This window comes from Dipodomys merriami, unplaced genomic scaffold, assembly GCF_024711535.1.
Source record: "Dipodomys merriami isolate MVZ:Mamm:240054 unplaced genomic scaffold, mDipMer1.0.p SCAF_881, whole genome shotgun sequence".
Taxonomy (NCBI): Eukaryota; Metazoa; Chordata; class Mammalia; order Rodentia; family Heteromyidae; genus Dipodomys; species Dipodomys merriami.
The window spans coordinates 192386-211032 of record NW_027206492.1 but is presented as its reverse complement, the minus strand read 5'-3'; the positions used below and the strand labels follow the sequence as shown (position 1 = coordinate 211032).

At 37.6% G+C, this 18647-nt stretch overlaps 1 long non-coding RNA gene across 1 annotated transcript; it reads right to left on the bottom strand.

The window, feature by feature from the left end:
* Nucleotides 1-2834: 2834 nt before the first annotated feature.
* Nucleotides 2835-14971, bottom strand: LOC138820423 (uncharacterized). The gene is made up of 3 exons (XR_011369874.1): nucleotides 14941-14971; nucleotides 3938-3980; nucleotides 2835-3127 (listed from the first exon to the last, which is right to left on the bottom strand). It is a non-coding gene; the product is annotated as an uncharacterized lncRNA (long non-coding RNA).
* Between the last annotated feature and the right edge of the window lie 3676 nt (nucleotides 14972-18647).

Genomic DNA, 18647 nt, shown 5'->3' with positions numbered 1-18647 from the left:
TTGATCTTTAATGATCCTCTAATGGATTATGATGTGGTGGTGGATTTTTCAGTTCTAGAATTCTCTGTTTGGTGTTCTAAAGGCTTCTCTTCTCTGAATGAGCCTATCTCTTTGGATGTTTGGGATGTTCTCTGCTAGAATTCTGTAATTTGTTTCTCATCAATTTAGCTTCCTGCTCTTCTCGTTCTTGATACCTATCTCCCCGAAATTTGATCTTCTGAGTCTTGAAGTTCTGCAAGATCATTTCATATTTCTTGGATTTGTTCTAAATGATTATCTCCTCTTTCCTATTAGACCTATTCTGTCTTTGACCCTGAGGTTACCTTCTATGTCATCTATGTGCTATGGAGACATACTACTTTGTTTTTGATTTCCCCATCTTCTAATTGGTCATTTTTAGGGGGTCTATCTCTTTATTAAAGCTTTGTTTAGGTCCTGTATGGACTTTCTGTATTTATTTTCTTTGGGTGGGGGAGTATCAAGGGTTGTTTTCTGTGTCTTCTCCCATATCCTTTAACTATGCATCTATTTTTTCTTGGACACCCTTGCCTTCTAAGAATATTTTTATCTTTCTATTTGTAGTCTCCATGAATTATTTTGCTAATCTTTGGTTGGTCTCATCTTGTTCACAAATTTCTTTGTAGAGGTATTCTATCTTTCCATTAATCACATTTTCAGCAGTATTTGTAATGTATTTTGATAACTAACTTAAAGGTCCTTGTCTGTTCCAATGCCTGGTTATTTACTATGTGAATTATACTACCTTGACATCATTTTTATTGTATTTTTCTGATTTGTTTTGTCCATTTGGAGGTTTTATGTTGGGGGAATCTATGATCTTCATACATGACTCTCTGTATTCTTGGTTGATTTGCCAGGTGTTGGTTTTCTGTTGTGATTTGCTTTTATGGAATTAGGTTTTTGTCTAGACCATTAAATGTAGGAGTAGAAACTAGTTGAGGTGAGATGTTGCGATGTTAATACTTGTGATTCCAGCCACAATTCACACTGTCCAGTGGTATGGTGAATTGTCTCTGTAGATGGATTTGGCTTTCTCTGATGTACATTTCTGTTCCTGCTTTTTTCCATGTTTCCCTATTTCCACAATGCAGATGTGTTTTTGAATATGTTGGCCAACACAGTCATGGCAGTCACCTACCTGTCTGGGTAACTTTTAATAGATTTCTGTTTTCTTCTGAAGACAGTATGAACTCTTCTTTCGAATTGGATATCTATATATAATTATAGCTGACTTGGTGTGACCCTCTAGACCTGGAGTACCTGCTAGGACTCTAAATCTCTGTTTCATTAGAGAGAGCTAGGGTAATCTTCTGTTGTTCTTCTGTCATTATTTCTCCTATTCCTTAGATTTATTTATGTATTTATCTTAGTTTTTTTTTGGGGGGGGGTCCAGACGTGGGGCCTGAACTCTGGGCCAGAGTGCTGTCCCTCGCAGCTCAAGGCTAGTATTCTACCACTTGAGCCACAGTGCCACTTCCTTTTTATCTTTTTGCTTATGTGGTGCTGAGGAAGTGAACCCAGGGCCTCAGGCATGCAAGGCAAGCGCTCTACCACTGAACCACCTTCCCAGCTCAGATTTATTTATTTTTATTGTGGTCTTTTTCACATAATTTAAGATTTGTTATTGTTGTATCAGGTTATTTTTGTTTTTCTGTTTGTGTTACTTTGAAGTAGTGATTTCAGGCTTGTATGAAGAGACAATAAAGTATAAACGTATGCTACTATATTGAAGGAATGAGAGCAAACGGTTTAACTTTTTGCTACACAATTAAATAAATATTAACAAAGGCTAAATAAAATTGTTACTTATTTACATTTCAGAGCATGAGTATAGTGCTCTTGGATATCTTGGAGGAAAAGACGTTAGACTTATTATAACTGATGCTTTACATTGAAATTGTTGTCTAAACTTTCTTCTTCAGAAAAGCGAAAGCTCCATTTCTTCCATATTAGCATTATAAAATCATAATAGCTGCATGTTGAATTGGTTTCCTCTGCTATTTTTAATTCCATTCTTCATCCATGAGGTATCTAGGGCTTTGAATGACCAATTCCTTAAAAATACTTATATAGCTTATATTGTGATGTAAATCTCAGTAATATTAATATGAATTTATCTGAGTCTCATCTTGAGCTACATTCATATGAAATTTATTCAGTATCAAGCGAGGAACCTATTTTATTCTTTTCAGTGTTTAAATCAATAAATCAAGTCTCTTTAGAAATATGTTGTCTTTTATATTGCTCCTGTAAGCATCATGTGTTTCTAGTACTTTCACTGAAGTATATATTAAGTTTGGAATAGGAAGATACCACTCCATTATCAGTTTAAAGCAAACCCTTGAGTACTACTATATATGTAAAAAAAAGTCCAGTGTACATGTTCATACATGAACAATCTAGTGGTTAAGTAAATTAGACACAAGAACTACCACATCAATTCTCAATTTACTTAAAGGCACCAAAATATTTTGTTCATGAACATCACTCATTTTTAGAAAATGATTAGTCAATACAAAATTTATATTATTTTTGAAATTTACAAAATGTAAATTACACTCAGATTTGCTGTCAATATCCTGTATCCAAGAATACATTTATTCAGCAAATAGAGAAACAAAAAATAAGGGTTCATCACATAGAATGAAAGATGTAGTAGCAGACTGCCTGCTTAAGATTATAAGTACATGCAAATCTTGTGATATATTCAAAGATACTATGAACATTCATAAGAGGATTTGTGATCAGAGGTGATAGGTAAGCAAAGTAACTGGAAAACTGTATATGTAAATTGAGCTTTCAATATAGGATGACAAGTTTTCCATACATGAGTCTACAGAAGTTGATTCTGTATCTCTAACATATATCCAGTATTCTACATTTTCCCACATACTCTTGTTCTCTTACCTCAGTTCCTGATTAAGATTCCTCTACTTTCATGATGTCAATTTCTACTAAAATAACAAGGTGGGTGTTTTATTGGTCTCTAGATCCAATACACGTTATAATTTTGGAGTAGTAGTATGAATTCATGGAGTTTGACTTGAATGTACTTGATTTCAGGGAAAGATACAGGTCCAGGCAAGATCCTTCAGTCAAGAAAAACCTATGGAGGAAACAGCAATCAACTATAATTATAAAAGAATGGAACTGATGTCTCATTTGCCTGGGTGGCAGCTGTGTGTGTGTGTGTGTGTGTGTGTGTGTGTGTGTGTGTGTGTGTGTGTGTGTGTGTGTGTAGAGAGAGAGAGAGATAAAGAGAGAGGGAGAGGAAAAGAGAAAGAGAGAGAGAGAGAGAGAGAGAGAGAGAGAGAGAGAGAGAGAGAGAGAGAGAGAGAGAGAGAGAGAGAGAATTTTATTGTGGCTTCCATATTTACAGTCTTTAGAGCATTGCTTTTTAGGGAGAAGGTGTTCATATCAGAGCTCTGATAGCACTAACACTTTTCACTGTGATAAACATTTGCTTAATCTCTAATTAAAAAGGAAAAATAAACTAACATCTTACTCGCTTGTTTTGACAATTAATTAGTATATTAAAGGCCAAAGGGAGGAATTGGAGATCAATATAATCTTTTTCCTATCTTTGGAATATTACACAGCAATAGCTGTGATTTTAGGAGTCTCCTGCCATGTACTGACAGCTGAATTAGTAATATACTTAACAATATGAAACATATGATAGAGAAATAGCTCAGCCAGCAAGCACAAATAACTGGTGATAAGATTGAACTTTTGAGCCGGGTTGGTGATAAGATTGAACTTTTGAGCCGGGTTGCCACATCTTTTAGGAATGTAATTCATTCATATGAACTTCAAATTTTGTGGCTTTCCCTGTGTGATTACATGGTAAGAATGTATTGTAGAAACAAGAATTCCTGTTCAGCCAAGTAGAAATTGCTCATGATCCCATCCTCACGTTGCAAATTTCCATTCCATGTACTTCAGCACTTCATCCTTCCCTGTGGGAGACAGGAAAAAAATAATTTTGTTTTAATATTAGAGTATGCAAATTAGTGTGTACAGGCATGATTTGTACAATTACAGAAATTTGTAATAAATGTAAGTAGGGATTATGTCACAAATAAAAATATAATTAAAATCACATAACAAGACTAGAAGTCACAGCATTTTTCGCAAGAAAACATACATTAGGTTAGTTGCAGAATTTATTTTAGAAGACAACTTTATATTAAAGTAAAATGAGCTTTACCTAAGGATTGAAACATCTTATTGAAAAATATATTTCTTAGACATAATTTGCTGCACAATTTTAGGGATACAGGTGGCCCCATTGCAACAATGAGATGTACAAGACATTATGTCGAAAAGTGAACTTTACAACTTTGGCTTGGGGGGGATGGAGATGGGAAGGAATGGGAAGGTGGAACAAAGGAGGAGGCAAGCGGCACTGTGGCTCAAGTGGTAGAGTGCTAGCCTTGAGCTGAATAGCAGAGGGACTGTGCCCAGGCCCCGAGTTCAAGTTCCAACACCACCACCAACTAGCAATATATAAGTAAAGGAAAGAAAAAATGTGATCTTATCCACCAGTTCATAGCTAGTATAATCCTTGCTCTCTCAAGATGGACTTTTTTTTCCAATTAAGTCCATGCTCTTGTATCTGACTTTCATTGAAAACAGAATTATTCTTCCATTATACTTTCTACAAAGTTGTGTCATTAGCAAGCGTGATTTAGAAAGGCGGTGGTCTCATACTTCCTGTTCCACGTAGGAGTAATGCTTTCACTATATCACTCTCATAAATCTACATACTGGACTTGGCTTTATTGTTTCAACGTGGTCTTATTCATAGAGTCTTCTGTAGTGTATTGAACCCTTATACTGAAACACAGAATTTCTCTTTCTCTTATTATTGCTATAGTTAACATGAGTTAACAAATTCATGTACACTTGGGAAATAATGTGCAGCACATACACTCATACAAAAAAAATGCTCTGACAAACTTCTTCTCCTTTAAAATTTGCCTTAATTTACAGAGAATTTATAAAGTTTAACTCAATATACTCATGGATAATGTATTTATAAGCAATATAAATTTCATATTTTCTCTTTATTAAGTTGTCTCTGAAACTCGTGTTACTTCAGGTCCAAAGGTGTCCCTGTGTTATTTCGGTCAAGCCAGAAATCATTCACTATACCTCAAGCAGCACCATAGATTATTCCTGGAAGTAACTGTTACTGGATGTGGAAACTGATCCCAGGAGAGGAATAGAATATTGAGGATTGACAAAGTTCAAGTTAACTTGTGTTTTCCTTTTTACTGTAAAAGAAGAGAATCCGAAGGCTTGAAGAAAACTCTGTCCTTAGATTTTTCTAGTGTGTTTTTATTCATATATAATTTTTCTGTAAAATTCTAGTTGAGAGAATTACAAAAAGAAATAATGTGCCATTAGATGGTCAGCATAGAACAAAAGGAAAATAACGTTGTTTTAAATATGTTCTACTGCAGGGGCTGGGAAGGTGGCTCAGTGGTAGAGAACTTACCTTACATACCTGAGGACCTAGGTTCAATTCCTCAGCACCACATAAGCCAAAATAAGCTAGAAGTGGTGCTGAGGCTCAAGTGGTAGAGAACTAGCCTTGAGTTGAAGACCTGAGGTAAAGCGCCGAGGCCCAGAGTTCAGGCCCACTACTGGACCCCCCCCAAAAAAAAAAGAATTATACTGCAAAGAAACAAAGACATGGAGGTTTTAAAATGTTTTATGGATGGATATTTCACTACTGACATGATTCTCTTATTGCAGGAGTCAGTTAACAATTCCTTTAGTTTGGTCCTGAGTTCTCCAGAGCAATATGGATTCCAAAAGATTATCCAGTGCGTATGATCAGCAAAAGGAGCCACTTCTCAGACCAATACTCCTTTAAGGAGGGTCCCAATGAAATATCTCTTTTTTTGTTTGCTTTTTTGTTTAGTTTATGTTGTTTCTGAGGCTTGAACCCAGAGGCTGGACCCTGTCCCTGAACAGTTTTTGTTCCTGCCCACCAGCCCCCAAAGCTAGTACTCTACTGCTTGAACCAAAACTCCACTTCTTGATTTTTTGCTGTGTAATTACAGATAGGAGTTTGACAGATTCTCCTGCCTGGGGTGGCGTTGAACTAAGATAGTAAGAAAGCCAAGTGACATCAACTATACAGTCTTATCTTTTCAAATGAGAAATATTAGATGAAATTTATTGTAAAGGTAATATTTGACCATTTTTTCTGTCTTTTTGGTGAACATACAGTACAGAGGAGTTACAATTACATGGGCAAGATAACGAATACATTTCTTATCAAACATTGTTGCCTCCTCTTTGTTTCCCCTTCCCCTAACTTCCCATATACCCCACTCCTCCATCCAATCCTCCCCCCACCAAAGTTGTAAAGTTCGTTTTTCGACATAACGACTTGTACATGTCATTGTTGCAATGGGTCTACCTGTATCCCTAGTTAAATGATTTGTTTTTAGAGAATATGTCCAGCAAAGAATCCATAACATAACTCACCAAAAGCAGGTGCACTGAATCCTTTTGGAATTTTTTTTTTGATTGGGAAGATTATTGATCTTGTCATTCCTTTTGGGGAAACTAAAATCATATTTCACCACTTTTGTTCTTGTGGGGCTTGAACTCTGATCCTGCGTGATTAGCTACAGCACCACCTCCTGGTTTCTGGTGGTTAATTGAAGGTTAGGGTCTCATGGTCTTTCCTGACAAGGCTGGCTTTGAACCACATCCTCTGGTCACAACCTCCCTAGTAGCTAGGATTACAGGTGTAGACCACCAGCACCTGGCTCATATTTGCATTTATGTGCACTGAATGACACTGTGTAGACAAAGAATGGAAATTTTAAACAAATGATGACATTGCAGCATTTCAGCAAAATTGAAGTAGTAATAAATATGTCCTCCTTTTCCATTTTGTTACATTAATGACTGATGATCTTGGGACCTTTTCATTAGCATCCTCTGCCATCTGTATAGGTGTATTTAGTATCAGGAAATGTTCATAGAGAAATATAGAAAGAATGATATTTTTAGAAAACAAAGGAGATAAGATATGAAAGAATAGCATAGAAGGAGATACATTTATCACACAGAGACTAAGCGCTTGCCTAAGATATTTAGAATGCTAAAAGCAATGAAGAAAAGCCTAGTTGACAACAAGTTCTACAATAATCAAAAATTGTTCTCTAGAACAGTTTCTTATATACCTTAATTATTATCATTTATTCCTTCTATCTGGAGTTATTCCTTATTTTCTTTCACAACTATTAATTAGCCTCTGCCTTTTTGGTGCCATAACTCACCAAAAAGATTTCAAAATCACACTTAGCCTACCTTTCTCGTTGTGATAAGCAGTGAGGACACAAATCCTAGAATCATTGAATTTCCAGAATTAAACTTTTCCTGACATCTAAGCACATTCCTGGCATTAATTGCTGTGACTTAATGAACAAAACTTTTTCCAACACAGTATCCTAACATAAGTAAAGTACATACATTAGGGACTGTTGTCAGGTGTCAGTATGGAAGAAGCAATTATATATTCCAAGTATGGGTTCTTTATTTTGAATTTACTAACTAAATGTTTTTTTGTTGTTGTTGTTTTTTCCCCAGTGGAAGGGCTTAAACTTAGGGGTAGGGAATTTTCATGAGTTTTTTTTTCTAGCTCAAGGCTAGCACTCTACCACTTGAGGCACAGCACAAATTCCAGGTTTTTTTAATGTGTTACTAAGGAATGAACCCAGGGTTTCATGGCTGCTAGGCAATCACCGTACCATGAAGCCAAGTTCCTAGAGCCCTAAATAACTTTCTTAAGATGGCATTACATTTTCATTCCGTAATTATATATCATAATTTTGGCCAGGTGCTAGAAAATGATGTAGAAAGCAATAAAATACAATAAGTCTAGTAAGGCTGGATGGGCAATGAATAACTGTCATGGTCTAGCCAGGGAACAGAAGGGTTTATCTCATGAATCTGTTTCAACAAGCTATTGAGCCAGCTACTGACCCACAGCCCACCTCCCGAATGAGAGGGCCATCTAGGTTCCATCCATTTGAGGATGCTGGGCCCCCTCTTCCAGCACCCATTCAAACAGGTCTTGGGAAAGAGAGAGAAAATGACAGAATTACAATTAAGTATGGTGCCGGTAACTCAGAATTCTAATCCTAACTACACAGGAGGCTGAGATATGAGGATCATGGTTCATAACCAGCCCAGGCAGGAACGTATGTGAGACTCTTATCGCCAAAGAACCACCAGAAAATCAGAAGTAGTGCTGTGGGCTCAAGTGGTAGAGCACTAGCCTTTTGCTGAGGCTCTCGGGAACAGTACCCAGGCCGAGAGTTTCAGCCCCACGACTGACAAGAAGTGAACTTCCTAACACAAGAAGTGGACATAATAGCACCCATTGTCCTAGGGAGCATGGTAGCAAAGTCAGCCAGAGCTTCCTGTGAAGTTGGAGTCATAAGTAGGTCACCTGGCTTCTCTATGCCTTGGTTTCGCCCGCTTCAAAACTCAACACAGTGAAGGATCCTCTTCTTCATGGGGATAGGGTAATGATAACAGAGAGCCATGTTTTGTTTGATAATCCCACATCTGTTGCACGATTAATAACGGGGCCCACCTGAGCCCTTTCCGGGTATTTTCCTGTCATTTGCTCACAGAATTGCTGAGAATCTTCTCTGAAGGCCTCTCCCTCTGTGCCTAGCCATGCTCCAGAGAACTCTCTGTATAAATCCCTTTTTTCCTCACAACTGTCCTGTGAGGAGAATGAAGTTCGATGGTTGCGACCTTACCTAGAGCTTCACCTGTGGTAATGAATCGTCTGCTGTGATTTTTCTGCCTGCTCAAACTGACTTAAGAAACCATTCAAGCCACAGGAAAATCAAAAACCACCAGCAGATCAGAGACACCAACAAGAGACAAGTTAAGGACACAGGGAGATACAGGATCTTCCCATCCCCCCCAAAAAAAATCTAAGAACTCTTTTTTTGTATCCTTTATAAAAATTTTTTTCTACAAGTTTTTTTTTTTAATTTTTACCTTTTAATTTTTTGTTTTCTATTAACTTTTTTTCTTCCTATTATAATTTTTATTTTGGGGGTATATGTGTGTGTATTTTTTTTCTTTTAAATATTTTTTGTTTAGTTCTAGTGACCACTTGATCCTTTTTTCTTTCCTTCTCATTCTTTTCACTTTTTCTTCTTGTCATTCTTCTTTTCGTGATATAATTGCTGTTCTGCTCAGCCTCAGATATGCCAATAGTTGATTATTTGACCTTAGACCCATTGTGTACATGCTTAATCCAGAAATTTATTACTCAATTTAAAACCTATTAGGCTTAAATTCCTTAATAACAGTACTACCTCTTTATACCTATATAATATTTTAAGCAGTTCTATTTTTAAGTTTTTTACATCTCCTTTTTATCTCCCCTTCTCTTATTCCATCCATGTTCTTCTCTGAATATTACGTTTTCAAATTTGCATAATTTTTAAGTGTTGTACTTCTCAATTTTTAATATCTGTTTTTCTATTTTTTTTGTTTTTTTTCTTTCCCTTTCTTCTTATTTTCTGTCTCTCTACTATCATTCTATATAACCTATTTCCCGCTTTGAGATTAGGATTGAGTTAACTGTCCCACAGCCTTTCCACATCCCTATATGCCTATTTTTACCCATATCTCTCCCTAAACTTAATAATTTCTGTTTGCCAAATTCTTCTTTGCAGTTCAATGCCCATTAATCATAGTTGTTTGATGTTGAATAGGTATATCTGTTCAACTAAATTTTTGCAAATTTTTGACTTTGCAATTACAGACTTTGGTTGATGCTTGCTTTAAAATAGTGTGCTAGCACAAAACTGGCGTTACTTTCATCTCAAATAGGCAGAGCAACCCTGAAAAACACAAGAATAACGGCAAGCCCGGGTATCTCAACTTCCACTTATGATAATCAGGGGACAGAAAAGATAATGAATAACCCAGAGGAGAGTTCCCAAAAAGCTCTACAAACACTACTGGTAAACATGGAAAATGAAAATATTGAAAACCAGCAAAGGACTCTGAATGAGCTTGATAGGGAGAGAGAGGAGGCAAAACAAAGTTTAATACAAGAATATCATGATCGTGAGGAAGTTACTCAAGGATTGATACAGGAATTGCATGAGCAGCTTGAGAACACTCAAAGAGAAATAAAGGAATGCCATGAGAAGACTGAGATCAATCCATGAGAACTACAGGAACTGCATGAACGTGAAGAAGCTAATCAAAGTGTAATACAGGAATTAAGAGCGTGGGATGAGAATGCACAAAGATCACTAAAGGCATTCATGGAATCCACAAACAGAGAACTGAAAGAAGTCAGTGGGACCACAAAGGGAATGCTGAATGGAACCCAACAGAAGGAATGGGAATAACCAAACAACTAAGTGATTTGAGAATAAACACTGAAAACCAAATTAAGGAATTAAAGAAGTTCATACAAGATATAAAACAATGCTCCAACAAAGAATTTGAAGCCATCAAAGCCGACCAAATAGAAGAAAAAGAAATAAAAAACAAAGTGTGAAGTCTTGATAGTAGGTTACACCATGCAGAAGATCAAATCTCGGGGATTGAAAACAGCATAGATATTATAGAAAAAGAAAATACACCATCCAAGACAAATACAAGAAATATAATAGAGCTATTCAGCACTTGGAAGACACCATCAGAAGGCGTAATATGAGGATAATGGCTATAGAGGAGAACCTAGAGACAGAAGTTAATGGTCTATGAAATTTGTTTAACAGGATCCTAGCAGAGAACTTCCCAAACATGCAAAAAGATAGGCCTACTCAGATACAAGAAGCTATTTGTACTCCAAATAGACCGGACCATATTAGGACATCCCACTGTCACATTATAATCCACACAAGATCAATTCAAACCAAGGAAAAGATCCTTAAAGCTGTCAAGGAGAAAAGATCAATCACCTATAAAGGGAAACCAATTAGAATCACCTCAGATTTCACAGGGGAGACAATCATAGAAAAAGGAGCCTAGAATTATGTATGCCATGCCCTAAAGACAAACAACTATCAACCAAGAATTCTGTACCCAGATAAACTCTCCATTACTGAAGGTCAAATAAAAAACTTCCATAGCAAAGAAAAATTGAAACAATATATCTCCACAAAACCAGCCCAACAAAACATTATTAAAGATGTCCTACATATAGAATACCAACAAGACCACAATAAAGGCCATGAAATTGCACCCAAACTGAGAATCCAATAACCTCAGGAAGAACCCAGTTGCCTCAGCCCCCAAGAAGGTAGATAAAATGGCATGTACTCGCAAATACCTCTCAGTCCTATCTCTCAACATTAATGGACTTAACTCTCCAATTAAGCGACATAGAGTGTCTTGTTGGATTAAAAAGCAAGATCCTTCTATCTGTTGCCTTCAAGAGTCACATCATGCTCATAAAAACAAACACATTATCAATGTGAATGGCTATTTCGAAAAAATTATAAAATTGAGACTCAGAAAATCTTATCAGAAAAAGAAGAGAACACACCCAAATAAATAAACTGAGAGATGAGAATGGAAATATCACCACAGAAAAAAATAAAGATTCAGAACATTATAAGGGAATATTTCTCAAAACTTTATGCTAATAAGTTTGATAACTTGGCAGAAATGGGCCTTTTCCTAGCATTAATTGACATGCCAAAACTAAACCAAGATGAGTTAAAACATTTTAACAGGCTCATATCAAGCATTGAAATAGAAACAGCAATAACACCTCACATCTAAGAAAAGCCCAGGACCAGATGGCTTTACAGCAGAATTCTATAAGGCCTTCAAAACACAGCTCACACCAATACTACTTCAACTCTTCAATGAAATTAAAAGAGAAAGTTCACTACCGAATTCATTCTATGAAGCCATAACAACCCTCATCCCCAAACCAGACAGGGACTTTTCACAGAAAGAGAACTATAGACCCATTTCTTTGATGAACATTGATACAATATTTCTCAACAAAATTTTGGCCAATCGACTTCAACAATTCATTCAAACAATTCATCATCTAACAGGATTCATTTCAGGGATGCAAAACTGGTTCAATATACGCAAATCAATTAATATAATTCATCACATCAACAGGAGCAAGGATGAGAACTACATGGTTATCTCAATACATGCAGAAAAGGCATATGGCAAGATCCAATGCCCCTTTATGATGAAGGTTCTGGAAAAATTAGGAATCCATGTAACTTTCTCAATGCAATAATGGTTGTATATGACAAACCTACAGCCAGCATTATACTTACTGGTGAGAAACTAAAGCCATTTCCACTTAACTCAGGAACGAGACATGAATGTCCAAGCTCTTTACTTCTCTTCAATCTAGTGTTAGAATGCCTAGCTACAGGAACAATAGAAGATGCAAACCTAAAGGGGATCCAAATAGGGAAAGAAGAAGTAAAAGTCTCCCTCTTTGCAGATATCATACTTGTAGTCAGAAAATCCCATAGATTTCACTCCCAAATTACTCAAGCTGATTCAAAACTTTGGCAAAGTAGCAGGGAACAAAATTAACCCCCCAAAATCAATGGCTTTTCTGTATACCAACAATGAGAAAAGAGTGGCTGAAATTAGGAAAGCAACTCCATTCGTAATAGCCAGACAAAAAATAAAATACCTAGGAATTAACTTAACCAATGAAGTGAAGGACCTCAATGATGAAAACTTTAAAAACCTTAAAAATGAAATCAAAACAGATCTTAGAAAATGGCAAAAACTCCCATGTTCCTGGAATGGACAAATCAACATCGTGAAAATGGCAATACTTCCCAAGGCTATCTACAAATACAATGTGATATCTATCAATATTCCAACCTCATTCTTCAAGGAAATAGAAGAAGCAGTCCAATAATTCATAGGGAACAATAAAATACCCCAAATAACAAAAACAATCCTCAACATAAGGAACAGTGCTGGAGGAATATCAATACCAAATTTCAAACTCTACTACAAAGCCATAGTAATCGAAATGGCTTGGTACTGGCACAAGAACAGACCTCAGGACCAATGGAACAGAATTGAAATCCAGAAATGAACCTACAGACCTATAGCCTTCTAATATTCGATAAGGGAGCTAACAAAATACAATGGAAGAAACACAGCTTCTTCAGTAAATGCTGCTGGCAAAATTGGTTAACTACTTGTAGAAAACTAAAGCTAAATCCTTATATATCACAATGAACATGAATCAACTCCAAGTGGATCAAAGACCTCGATGACAAAGCAGACACTCTGAAAACATTACAGGATGGAATAGGAGAAATCCTAGGTCTCTTTGGCACAGGCTGAAATTTTCTTAATAGAGACCCAGAAACACAACAAATCAAAGAAAGTTTGGACAAATGTCATTGCATGAAATTGCAGAGCTTCTGTATGGCAAAGGACATAGCTAGCAAGATCAATAGAAAGCCCACGGATTGGGAGAAAATCTTCATTAGCCATACAACAGACAAGGGTCTCACATCTACAATATACCTGGAACTTAAAAAAATTAAATCCCCCAACAACAAATCTTCAAAGAAACTACTGCCCAATAAATAATTGGGCTAAAAGCTTAAAGAGAAACTTCTCTAAAGAGGAAGGAAGGATGGCCAAGAGACACATGAAGAAATGCTCAAACTCTCTAGCCATAAACGAAATGCAAATCAAAACAACATTGAGATACCACCTCACCCCAGTTAGAATGGCTATAATCAAGAACTCTAATAACAGCAGATTCTGGAGGGGATGTGGACAGAAGGGAACCTTACTGTATTGTTGGTGTGAGTGTAAACTTGTTCAAACACTTTGGAAAGTAGTATGGAGGTTTCTCAAAAACTCCACATAGAACTCCCCTATGACCTAGCAATCCCACTCTTGGACATTTACCCAAATGCTCACAATCAACACCACACTAAAGCTACCAGCACACTTATGTTTATTGTAGCCTTATTTACCATAGCTAAGATAGGGAACCAACCCAGATGCCCCTCAGTAGATGAATGGATCAACAAAATATGGTATATATACACAATGGAATTCTATTCCTCCATCAGAAAGAATGACATTGCTCCGTTTCTTAGGAAATGGACAGACTTGGAAAAATTATATAGAGTGAAGTAAACCAGGCCCAAAGAAACATAGGTCCCATGGTTTACCTTATTTGCAATAACTAGTATATGTCTGACTCAAGCAGAAAAAGTCAGATAAGTTGGTGTTAGGGAAATGAACCCTAAGATATGTATTCAAAAATTTTTACTTTCATTCCATTTTTTCTAGTACATTTATAAGTTTATTTTTTGTTGCTTTTTATGTCCCTCCCCCACGGTATATTCCCTGCTTTCACTGTATTGTATGTTGTTATAATTTATCGAGGGGAAGGGAAAGAAAATCCTTTAGATAGGGATTACAGGTGGACCCATTGCAACAATGAGACATATAAGTCCTATGTGGAAAATGAACTTTACAGCTTTGTTAGGGGGAGGTGGAGGGTCGGATAGGGGGATGGGGAGAGAATGGGATGGGAAGCAGAATCAAAGGAGGAGGCTACAATACTTGATAATTTATGTACTCATTATCTTGCCCATGTTTGGGATAATCCATCTAAATCGATGATTGCGCATGTTGTTACATGTCTACCATCCCAACTCCAGAAGACTAGGTCTGGTGAAGCATACCTGTCATAGATAGGAGGACCTCAATCCAGCCCAGCCAGAGCATATCTTGAGTCTCTGTTTCAGAAATGCCCAGGACAGAAAGGTGGCTCCTCAGAGACAGGGAGAGGACACAAGTAGGGAGTCATGGTGCCACCAGAGGAGTGTCTGACCCGGGGGTAGGGGTGGTTTGGGGACAGCCACTCACCTGTGCTGCCGGGAGAACTTGCTTTAGGCTGCTCCAGGTGGGTCGAGCAGTGATGGCAGTGGCATTATAGACACATGGCCTCAGAGCAAAGAACCAGGGCCAGGGAGCAGGTTGGGGCTTTATGCAGCCTGGCAGGATGCCATTGCCTGATGTTTGAAATTCTGCACCTTGGGGAGGGAAGGAAGCCATGGTGCAGGCAGGCATCTCAATTTCCTTCTATATTCCAAAGATGCCTTGAGTCTCTTCCTCACCACTCAGCCATCTCTACCTTCCTCAATTGCTGGTAGTGGTGTAAACTAACACAGGGAATCCTGGTGCTACCAGGCAGCATGGAATGTGGGCGTGGCCACCATTCTTATATCTCTTTGGTCAGAAAGAACTATGAAAGAATGGGGTGTGGCCAGAATACTGTGATGCAAGCAGCATGGGTGAAGTCAAGAAGATAGCAGCTCCCCCAGCCCTTTTCCCAGGGAACAATGTCCAATTCAGTTGGAGAAAAGAGGGTGACCTCATTTAGCTGGATGGCTTCACAGATTGTTGAGTATGTCTGTTTGTTCCCAGTCCCAGACCTTGTACTCAGGATCTGAGCACAGTCTGTAAGCTGCTTTTGATCAAGGATGGCCTTCCACACTAGAGCCACAGGGATTCTGGCTTTGTTGGCACTGAAGTTGGACTTTCTTGCCTAGGGTGACTTCGACCATGATCCTCCCATCACAGCCTTGTAAATATCAAGGAGGGCTGCTAAGAGCCACTGTTACCTGCCTAATCATTGGTCTTGTTGATGTTCTTGGACAGACTGGTGAGTTCCCTATCCTCGGGTTTAAGTGGTGGGAATTGTAGCCCACAGTTGGAATCTTGGTCCTGCCACCTCCAAATGGAAGGAGATCCTAAGAAACTTATTCCTGTCCATATGATTACCAATGGAATATGATGTATGTCATGATTGAAAGAGCAGTTCTTGAATGATTCTAGGATAAAATTATACACAATTATGTTATAGGACACTGATGGATGTTAGTTAATATTTTATGAGGCATTTAAACAATCACATTAAAATGGAGGTATAATGAAATATCTTAGAATTACTATACTATTACATACTATAAAGGTGCCATTTTTCTGCCAAGACTGGGATTGGTACCCGTGGTCTTGGTAACTCTGTTGCACTGTGTGGGAAGGGGAAACTGGCCTCCTAGAAGTCAAGAAATTCATGTCTATTCCTTAGGCCTAAAATAGATCCCCACCACTAGAAAACATCCTATTCATGTACAATTAACATATATGGTTTAAATTTATATACATATGTTAACTCCATATTGCATTCAGTGTAGTTATTTTATTTTTTGTTTTATTCATATATTGACCATTTATTTTGACTATTATGGTACATAAAACGTTGATTACATTGATTACATAAGATAGAGGTCTGCATATATATTCCACTTCATACCTGACACCCAGGACTTTCACAGAAAAAAATGTGTCACCATCAACTTCTTACTCCACCATTCATTTTTGGGGAGTGCTGGCATCTGAACTCACAGCCTACAAGCCTACAAGGCCCAATTCATGAATTGGTGAGTGTCAGCACGACATCATGGGGCAAATTGAGCTGACAGGCTGTTTCTTTGACCTGAGCTCAAGCCCCAGGGGTTAACAAAATAAGAACAGATTGACATGTATATGGAAGTATGCTAATAAATATGTGTTTTTACAGAGTATCAGAGATGTCTATACATTATTCAGTTATGTAAACTACATTCCTACCAATTCCTGGGTATTAATCATGCATTCATGTAATTAATGTTATTATTTTCATCCTTATACTATTAATGAAATCAGTGTCCTGAAATTATTGTGTTCCTGTAAGTAATAATATTCTTTTTATGCTTCATTAATATTAAATAAAATCAGTTAGCTTCCTGAAATGTTACTGTCTAATTTTATAGGAGCATCATTCATGATCAACTCATTGAACCTTGACATTGATAATATTCCATTGTTCTTCCTATGGATGAGAACCATTTTCAAGTGTTAGGAGGGGGATTCAAAATCAGGGCCTATGTTGCCATGTGGGCCTATGGATTCCCAGATAGATTGCTAGCCTTCAGCATTGCAAGGTGAAGTACCCTTTGCAACAGTGTCATTCAGACCCATGAGGGTCACCGAGCAAAGGAAGAAAACATAAAAAGGCCACATTGTTTCTGTGAATTTCTTTCCCTGCAAGACCTGGGGTCTAGGATCCCAGAAACAGCTGTAGATCTAGTGGCTGCACTCCGGCCTAGGGTGATCGAAGCTGAGGCAGAGTTGCCACAACCTGACTTCAAGCCCTGTACTGAGAAAAGTAAAAAAAAAATTTAGCTCCCTGACTTGCAGTTCACACAGTTTATTCTTACAGGCTTTGGATTTGAACTCAGGATCTGGGTAAATCTGCAGCAATGTGGATGAAGGGGAAGATCACTGCACTTGAAGGTAAGAAAGTCAGGCCTGTTCACTAGTCCTGAATTCAAGCTCCAGCCCAGGAAACATACTATTTATATATATTGTAAAGATAGGATTTATACTTACCTATAGGTGTTCAGTACATACATGTTTGGTGTGGTTGTTCCTTGAAATTTGTCTTTTATTCATTTATTTACCATTGATTGTACTATGATGATGAAACCCATTCTGTTTATTACATTGATGACATCCTATCACAAAGCATCTAGATTTGTAGAAATGTTCTCCGCCATGCCAAGATTCCTAGGATCACCCAGGATATTCAGAGAAAAGGAAAACAAGTTTCACATTTGGCTTCTTACTCTACAACCCACTTGTTTGTAGTACTGGGATCTGAACTCAGGGCCTTGTAGGACCAATTGTCCAATAAGTCAAGGTGAACACACTAACCTGTGAACTAAGGATCTAGGCCATTCCCATGATCTGACATTGATCCCCAAGGTGGTCCACTATTGTCATAAATTCATAATTTAAACATACAATCTATATTGATATTCATGTGTCAATGGCATCTTGTGTTTAGTGGACTTCTCTTTATTTTGTCTCTATTACATGGAGGTATTGTTTATTTCACTTAATATGGTGATAGGTATAACTTTGCTGACATGGATGACAACCTGTTCCTATGGTTATAGGGTTGCCTATGAATTCCCATTCTTGGTTGAGACTCAGGACTTTCACAGGAGAGGAAAACATGTGCAACAACTGGCTTCTAACATCAGGATGAATTTTTTGTCAGTGCTGGGATTTGAACTCAGGTCTGGGTATCTCTGTTGCACTGGGGGGAAGGGGAAGCTCACCATCCTTGAAGACTAGAATTTCAGGCCTGGTCTAGGGTCTGATTTGAAGCCCCAGCACAAAATCACAAGTCCACCTTTTGTAAACATTGGATCTCTCTTTACCTACAGGAGTGGTATGCATCTTGCATTCAGTGTAATTATTTTTATTTTGTGTCTTATTCATGGATGTTTGTGCATTTTATTGAATATGGTGACAGATATAAGTGTGCTGACATGGATGACAACCTATTCTCATGGCTATAGATTTGCTTATATAGCATTCTCCATCATTGATGAGACCCAGGATATTCACAGAACAGGAAAACATATGCAACCTTTGTTTTCTCACATCAGAATGAATCTTTTGGCAGTGCTGGAATTTGAACTCAAGGCCTATCAGGCCCAATTGGTGAATGGGTCATGTTA